General features: G+C 32.3%; 1 long non-coding RNA gene across 8 annotated transcripts; it reads right to left on the bottom strand.

Annotated features, from left to right (window-relative positions):
- Window positions 1–904: 904 nt before the first annotated feature.
- Window positions 905–7,791, bottom strand: LOC133822477 (uncharacterized). Of its 8 annotated transcripts, none has more exons than XR_009887888.1 (8): window positions 7,480–7,790; window positions 7,084–7,220; window positions 6,703–6,809; window positions 3,684–3,791; window positions 3,467–3,564; window positions 2,512–2,590; window positions 1,463–1,528; window positions 905–1,139 (listed from the first exon to the last, which is right to left on the bottom strand). It is a non-coding gene; the product is annotated as an uncharacterized LOC133822477 (long non-coding RNA). The 8 variants fall into 8 exon arrangements; XR_009887889.1 differs by having other exon boundaries at window positions 6,703–6,805; XR_009887887.1 differs by having other exon boundaries at window positions 6,703–7,220; window positions 7,480–7,791.
- Window positions 7,792–9,098: the final 1,307 nt, after the last annotated feature.

The following is a 9,098-nucleotide window of genomic DNA, read 5'->3' as shown; positions in this document are numbered from 1 at the left end:
CAAAGTTAAGCATGTTTGACCTGGAGTAGTCACATGACGGGTGACCTCCTGGGAAATTTTCCCAGGAAGCGTGCGAGTGAGGACAAAGCGCACTGGAAAGACTCTTGTTGGTTTTTTGGGGCAGTCGTCATTTCAGGAGGCAACCATATTGACGTGAGGTGTTACAAATGGTATTAAAGCCTTGACCTAGCCAGAAGTGTGGCCGAAGGGGACGTCGGACCCCTAAGGGTGGGGGTGATTGTGACAGTCAGTATCCCGTGATCCGTAGGGGGAAAGACCGGGTAAAGTTGTGCAATCCCACATCGCCTGGGGAAGGTCAGGTGTGATTATTCTAAGACTGTGTAGGTATGGGACTACATAGTTGAAGATGGCTTAAATGGATTGATGGGTACTACCTATGCCAACAAGTTGCATCTTATTTTCGATAGCCCATCACTTGGAAACTCCAAAGTCATGCGTGCTTGACCTGGAGTAGTCTCATGATGGGTGACCTCCTGGTAAGTTTTCCCAGGAAGCGTGCGAGTGAGGACAAAGCACACTGGAAAGACTCGTGTTGCACTACAAGAAAAAATGCTTTTAATAACACCAAAAATGTGTTATCAAAACCTACGATAACACTTTCTGATGTGTTAAGACAGACTATGTTATCGTAGGTCAGGTTACTTTACATAACATTTTATCAGTGTTATACATATGTGTTATTGTACTGTCAACGATAACACAATTTCTGTGTTATTTTAATATATAGATAAGTGTTGAATTATGTTATTTATAGTCGATACTATAACACTTTTTTTGTGTTATAATACACTTTAGTATAACACGTGTTATATTAGCTTAGAAAAACATAATATTTTTTTACTTACACAAAACTAGGAAAACAAATATGAAAGTTGAAGCCAAATAAAATAACATAAATAGATTTTTATTAATTACTCAAATGTAATTACAATATTTAGTCTACTAATCTAGGCTTAAAAAATCATATTACAACATAATTTATGCCTAATTCAGATTCCTTTATCACTAAATACAAAACAAGAAATGTATACAAAAATTAGTGAACTACATTCTTCCATTCTAAAGCTTCAACTACAAATGTTGTCAAGAATTGCTCCAAAGAAATCATCTCAATATACCTACACATTGTAAAAAAAAAAATCCTTTTATTATTAAGAACATAAGACTTAAGCTAGTTTCCACCTGTAAGCATATAAAATTTAAATTAAATTTGTAATAACTCCAAAACTTGGACGAAACAGCAGGGTATAGCAAGATGTACTACCATGCAAAACGACTGAAGCAACAAAACATGCAACTTAAAACAATAAGCTAAGAGATAACGAAGAGAAAATTCCACTGCCAAACAGAGTACTCTATCAATACCTAAAACTTAATGAAAATGAAAGAAACATTCAGCAGCATAATTCTAAAGCATAACAGAAGACTTTCTTCTTTATACCTTGACAAGGGCTGATGAAAGTCATCTTTTTGTTGGTAGTTCGTTTTCTAACATGGTCATATCAGCCTATTAAGAAAGAAAAATCTAAGCATATGAATTTCCCACAAAACAAACAGATAAATTCAGAAATGAAAGTGAATGAGAAAATCAAAAAGGATAGAGAATGAATGAACTGAACTTTATTGAAATATATTGAAGTGTTAAATAAAAAAAGAGAATACATCACTTATAACGAGCTAAAACTTAGAGTAAGACTAAGATAGAAAACCATAACAAATCTAGCAGCTACCACTTAATAGATAAAATTTGTAGTAATAAAAGTACTACAATCTTTCCATTAATCAGTTATAAAAATCAGTATCATTAATCATGCTAATCAGAAAGTACTGCCATTTCTAACTATAAAAATCAGTATCACTAATCATGCTAATCTAGTGAGGATCGAACAACTATATAAAATAATACTATAAAAATCCCCACACTGCCAGACTATCCTTTACAACTTAATATTAAGATCCTGACACTATAAGAACAGAGATTAAGAGTCTGACACCATAGGAATAAGTCAATGCAGCAGCAATGTCTCAAAATGGGCCATTTCACATCTCTTAAATATCTGTTTTAGTATAACCATATTTATTGTGTTCTGAGTTTTGTGCTTAATCAGAAAGTGTGTGATCTTGACGTGGTGTGTATGTATTCAGCACAACAAGAATGAAAGGTTCTCTACTGTTTCAGGTCTGAAAACCCATGTAATCACAATATGTAATCACATAGATAAACCATTATATATATATTGAAAATATGCACTGGAAAATATTCCCTTCCAACGAATGCAAGAGTATATCAAATAATAACTTTTTAACTACTCAATACAAAGTTAAAAGCGTATGCGTGATAAAGAAGTCTTAAAATGATGAAGCAATACTAAGTGTGTATGTGTATTTATGGATTAAAGTACAGAACTAGTATAAAACATTAGTAAATGTGATTTATGATGACAGCAATCACAAAAATGAAATGCAGAACAGAAAAGAATGATGAAGCACCTGTATGAAATGATGAATTAAGATTTCATACTGCTCCTTTAAACCGGCAAAAAACACCAACTCTTCAACCCAGCCATAACTGCAACATATTGCTAAATAATTAATTCTAGTGTTCTTTCATCTAAATAAGAACATAAAAAAGATCACGTGATTATGGTAAAAAAAAAATAAAAAAAAAGAAGTTAATTACAGCTCTAAACTAAAACAGAGAAGATCAAGTTTGAAATTTATCTGAAACAACAGCAAATAATAATAAATAATACAGGAAAGTAAAATCAAAATGCTCTGCCATAAATGCTAATAAGCATAATTCTGTGTTCACAAAGTTGGAACTCATATCTATCAGATAAGTTAGTTTTTTTACGCTGAGTTGTGCTATTGGTTTGTTTGTGTTAGAATCCTTTTTCTTTTGGGGAAATTTCTGCTCCCTTCTTTTAGTCATTATGCAATTTTTTTTTTATAATGTTTCATTTTGGATAAAAAATCTGTAACCCATCTAGGCAGCAGGACAAAAAATAAAGAGAGAAATCAGAGTTCTTAAATCCAAACTTTATGCGTGCACACACACACACCCAAAAAAAAAAAGGGGTGTGGGGAGTAAAAGCTTGTCAAAGTATAATTCAGTTGCCCAAGTTGATATCATTGTTATTTGGCACTTATCACCTTTGGCTAGATTATCAATCTTTTGCAATAAAAAAGTTCTCAAAGCATCATGCAAGTAGGCAAAGTACTTAATAAAACTGAAAGTATATGCATCCATCATTTAAATGAACAAAATCACCCAGAACATTAATTGGCAGTTACGCGTTCGCTCACAGTAATAAACTTCAGAGTAATCTCCTCAAATGAAAAACAACACAACAGTTCTAGCGGCATGCATGAGAAATTTCCCCAAAAACAAAGGCCAAGTTTCTGGGATCAAATTCATAAAAATCAGAAGTTTCGTGAACTTTACCAAAAATTTGACCTCAGATTTTCTGACTCCTAATTGCCAGCTCTCTTCTCAAGTTTTGGCAAAAATAATTATGTAACTTAAAAACTGAACATCAATTCCTGTTTCATGTAAACACAAGTTATCAAGCTAAAAATCAACACGAGAACAAATGAGCAACAAGTTGATCATGTACAAACAGATACGAATCAAATTTATTTTTAAGTTATACACCACATACCAAAATCTGTGAATCTCCTCTTGCAAAGGTGAAGAAACTCGGCGTATTTCTGAGCTCCCTTGTTTGTCTTGTCAAGCTGCAAGACCAAAGGTCGCCTTGTCATGATCCCTGCAGATTTTCCAATCCAAATTCCATTATATATCCTTGCTAAAACATTATAGTAAATAAGTAGAAAAAAGATACAAGAAAATTAAATGATAAAAATAGTAAATAAGAAAAAAACAACTAGCCTTTGTTTACTTTTGATTATTAAACTAAGCAAGCTAGTTAATTGGGGGTAGATAGAGATGAATAATAATAAAAAAAAAAAAGAAGAAAGAGCTAAATGAAAATGCTGAAAAGTAATAGACATAAAATCAGCAATTGATTATGCACTCAGAATGTTACTTACTTAATTACCATTGTAATTAAATCATTACACTTATATTTGATGTGCTTTGATGAGTTTGGTTTCAGTTTTATTAAATAAAAGCACACGGCACATGAATCTGGTCAACATACAAAGAAGTAACAAATTAGTGTAGATAAATGTTATTTGTTTAGTTTTATATACTTAAGTAGTTTAGATTTGATGTGCTTTGATGAGTTTGGTTTCAGTTTTATGTTGGCATCATTCCTATCATGCCAGCTGAAGAAGCCTTAACTATTAAATGCAACACGAATGTGGTAAATCTCATATGTTACATATATCTTAGAACAATTATAACCAAATTAAGTACCCTCCAAATAATCTCCAATTCTAATAATTTTATTTTGTTTACACATAATCGACTTTAACTATCATTTTTACCAAACGAGATACTTTAAGGCGTAGAAGAAACATGATTGAGAGTATAAAGACTGAGGATGAGACTTGGTTGAATAACAATGATCATCACACACAACACAATCACAGAAACTAATACAATAAGCAATTTGTTGAAATATTCAATGTATGTATGCAATTTTTGAAATATTTGATGAAAATCAGGACCTGTAGTGAAGAAGAAGAAAAATAGTATCTTTTTTCTTTGGTTGTCATGCTAATGAAGTAAAGAGAGACTGAGATATACCAATGACAAATCCATGGTCAATGGCTCTGTTGAGAGCATTACCACCAATGCTCAACACAATGACATACATACAAAAATTAAGCACCAAAAGTACTAAGGAAACATATTTGAATAGCTTATTATCAACCATTTTAAGTGGAGGAAAAGAGGTTTGGGAAAAGTTACTGCACAATGCAGAAAGAAAGAAGATGAGTTGTGATTGTGTGTGCATGAATGAATTGAAGTGATATCTTATTATAAACCAGAGCTTTTGAGAGAAGGTTTTGGAAGGTTCTTTGCTTGTTCATTAGGCTGCTACTTCTAAAGGACACAAAAGTATTCTTCATTAACAAGCCAACCCAAGAAAAAAGATTCATTCCTATTGTCCTCTCATTTTTTAACTCTTTTTTTTCAGCTTTAGTAGCTTACATTCTTCTTTTTCTTTTTGACCCTTATCTTCAAATTATTTGCTGTTTCTTTAGAAACTTTTTTGGTCTTTTATCCATCTTTGATACTTTTTTTATCTGTGTTTCAATTGCTCATTACAACATATAAAATACAGTAAGAATTGAATCACTATTTTTTTGCCATTGTTTTATCTATTTGGAAGTGAGAAAATTTAACACTAAAAGATATGAAGAATTCATTGTATTTCACAATACTTTTATTTCTTTTTTACAAATAAACCAATCAAATCAATTCACATCACACCAAATCACACAATAAATTGCCATTGCCAACAATACTTCTATCGATCTCTCCACTATCATGGAGATGGAAATATCTCAAAGTCACTCACTCAAAAACAACAAATACACAAGTATGACTATTTTCTCCTTTATTTTCTCACATCAATTTCATAATGCTAACCATTGTCTTTTGGTAAAAAATTAAGTAAAACGAGCCAAAATCTGATAGCCAAGGCAAGTTATTGGTAGTGGGAGAAGAAAAAGAACACCCCAGGTGGATTTGTTTATTCTTTTGTTGAACAGTTAGAATTATATTCAGTTTTACCTATCAAACCAAATTCAACCTCTCTTTGCTTTAGTGTATAACTTTTGCCAATTCTTGCTTAACCGAAACAAACTCAAACCAGCTACCATGAAAACCAGACTGAAACAGCCTCTTGTTTACTTTTGTACAATTTTACTTATAAATATAAGCCCAATGACTAAAACTAAGAACATTGAAAATACTTCCATCAATGCTGCATTTACACTTTCTACCAATCCTAACCCAAAATTTTGATTGATCCTTCACCCCTACTGAGTATCTAACTCATTATACTGAATGATACAAGCCTGTAATAGAGTAAATTAAGTGATCAGATGGAGGCCTCTGAATCATTTGCTTCTCACTAAAGTAAGTTGTGAATCTTGTTTTATTTTCTTTTCTTGATAGCTGTTTCTAATGGCATGTTTTGTTTGGATAGAATCTTATTTGCACATGTTTGTATGCCCCAAAGGTTTGTTGGAATTTGCTAGAATCTTACTTGCTGCATTTTCCTAGAAATTTGTTGTCACTAAAATATTTTTTGCTACAAATTATGACTAAAAAATATATTAAGTCACATATTATTTTTGTTGTCACAAAATGGCTGTGACTAAAAGTTAAGTTTTTTGTAGTGGTTTGTGGCTTATCTTTTAAAAATAAAAAGTTTATTTCTTTTGACAGAGACTTCACTCAAGGTATGGACACACAAAAATGAAAGAAAAAAGAAGATGTACTAACCCAACACCTATAATTAAAATAGAGCAGAAAGAACAACACAAACTAGATAGCAAATCAAACTAGAGAGAATGCAAATTTCTGCAGAACAAAATACCACAAAAATGAAAAGGTGCCACTATATATACAAGACCAATAAACAACAAGAATAGTAAAGATAAAAAAACAACCAGAAATCTTGCCTAGCTTCTACGTTTTAGATATCACATATGGATCATATTAAAGCAAAAGTGACTAAAACAGAGAAAAGCAATAATTACCTTTATTCTCCTCATGTAAATGCAATAAACAAATAAAAAAATTATGGAAATTCATCCAATGGCAGCTACAACTATCAGTATTGCTGGCACCTTACATTCAAATCTACCTTTTTCACAAAAAAAAAAAAAGAGAAGCAAATAATATCAATGAGTGGTTAGTTAAAGCACAAGAAAAAGATAAACCTTGATCATACCTAACTCTTAATATGGCATTCAGATATATATATTTCTTGTCTAATATTTATAATATCAACAAACCAAATAGAATAGCCACTACCTTTAGCTCTCATATTAAAACGTGTACAAGCCAAGAACATATATTTAAACTAGAAAGAATAAGTCTTTTTCATTTCTTTTAGTATAGAAAATCAACGCATATACCTGGGTTAGACAAACTTAGATCTGGGTTAGACAAGAAGTAGAGAAAGACTTGAAACTCTCTACGCAGCTTAGCTGGCCAAGATACCTAGCCTTTCTCAAAGGCTTTCCAAAAGACCCAATCTTTTTTTTATTAAGACCTAGATGTAATTGAGGGTGAACGTTAGAGAGGAGATATAAAAAAAGTTGGGGGAGAAAGGAGAACAAGTAGAGAGAGAAAGAAAAAGAGGCATTTGTTTTAATATTTGGACTTAATTTTTCACTTTGCCGCTGGATATTTTTTAGACTCAATCAACTGTTGAAATCCATCAAACCCATTTCAGAAATTTCCCAGAAACCATCATCCAAATTGAATAAAAACCCAATTTTTTTCTAAAAAAAAAAAAAATCATCTCGCACCTCATTGAAGGATGATTTGGGTGGGCTTGGATTCTCAAGAATAGTGGGCAGAGCACTAACCACCGAGCTAGCTCCATCTGTCAATGTTCTTCGGCTTCCATGGAAACCACCGCACATCATCGTTGTGAGCCACCGCACGCCGCCATGAGGGTAGTCGTGGTCTCCCATGGAAGTGAGAGAAGAAGATAGGGGAGACATGGAGCTTGAGAGGAGATGATTTGAGAGAAATAGAGAGAAAATGAAGGGGCGGCTGAGAGGAGAGGCACGTATAGGAAGAAAAAGAGATTTAGGGATTTTTACTTTACTAATATTTTTTAATATAAAAAGTTTTAAATAAATAAGAGAGAAACAGGGAGAGAACCGTGATAATTTAATTATAGCGCCAAAATTTTGAGTGACCCGCTTTTTAACAAGCATAATTCTTTTTTAATTCGGTTAGATTTTAGTATTATCCTATGCCCTTTTTGGTGTAGTGTTGGTTTATAGGACCAGTCATCATTCTAGGTTGCAATCAAAGTGATGTGGGACGTTACAAAATGATTGGAGAGATTTTTATGAGCTCTATTCTATTCGAATAGAAGAGGAATTTAGTTACCCTAGTATTCCTCCATTAGTTTGAAAACTGAAACCCATTCCCTTTATAACCACTAACGTCAATCCGAGCTCTAGTGAACAGGGTAGGTCTTTTTAACAATTTTAGAGGTTTTTAGTAACAATTTTAATGACTTGTTGAGTGTCATTCTCTAATCTAATCATTGTTTTACTATGATTGCACAAGCATTTATTTATCCTCTTTATATATCAACGCTTTTACAATAGTTTGCTCAAATTTACTAAGTGTTTAAATTTTTCAAGCTCTTATCATATATGGCTGATGTTATACTTGCTTAATTCATACACGTATTGTTGATTTTTTTTATACATTTCTACACCTGTTATTCATGTAGTTTGTATGCATAGTTGTGCTTGAATTGCATGCATGTTAAAACAACCATGCCTCAAAAAATGACAACATGAATTTGTTTTGAACAAAATCTACAGTCCACATGAAATTGAAATTCACTTTGTTTAAATATATACATTTTGAGTTAGTAAATTTTATATAAGTCTTACACTCGGTTAATGCCTAAGGTTTTCCGAGCTGGTACTCTTACCATTTTTAAAGTCAATGTGTATTGGTGTTATTTTTTTCGAGCTTACGAGGTTATTCCCTTGCACTATTTTACATTTTTTTGTTTCTATATTTTTCGAGCTCATGGTATGGTTATATCCTATACCATATATGTCCCCTATAACTCCTAAGGTTGTGATCTTAGGTTGTTTTGTTAATGAGTTGTGAGCAAAAAGTTAAAGAATATGTAAAAAATGGTGCAAGTGATGATTTTATTAATAATAATAATAAAAATTACATCACAAATAATAAACATCAATCCTAAATTATTGATAGTAAGTTTGTAGTGTTCACTATTCTATGCTCGTGGGATCAATTCTCCACTTAGCCGAGCTAGCTTATATACTCCTGGTCAAATTATTAAGTCAATGAGATATATCCCTTCCTAATTTGGCCCGAGCACTCTTGTTGATGGATCCCTTGTTCCCAAGAATACTCGCCTTTGTAC

The sequence above is a fragment of the Humulus lupulus genome, chromosome 3 (genome assembly GCF_963169125.1).
Source record: "Humulus lupulus chromosome 3, drHumLupu1.1, whole genome shotgun sequence".
NCBI lineage: Eukaryota > Viridiplantae > Streptophyta > Magnoliopsida > Rosales > Cannabaceae > Humulus > Humulus lupulus.
Note: the sequence above shows the minus strand (reverse complement) of the source record. Positions and strands in the feature narration are given on the sequence as shown.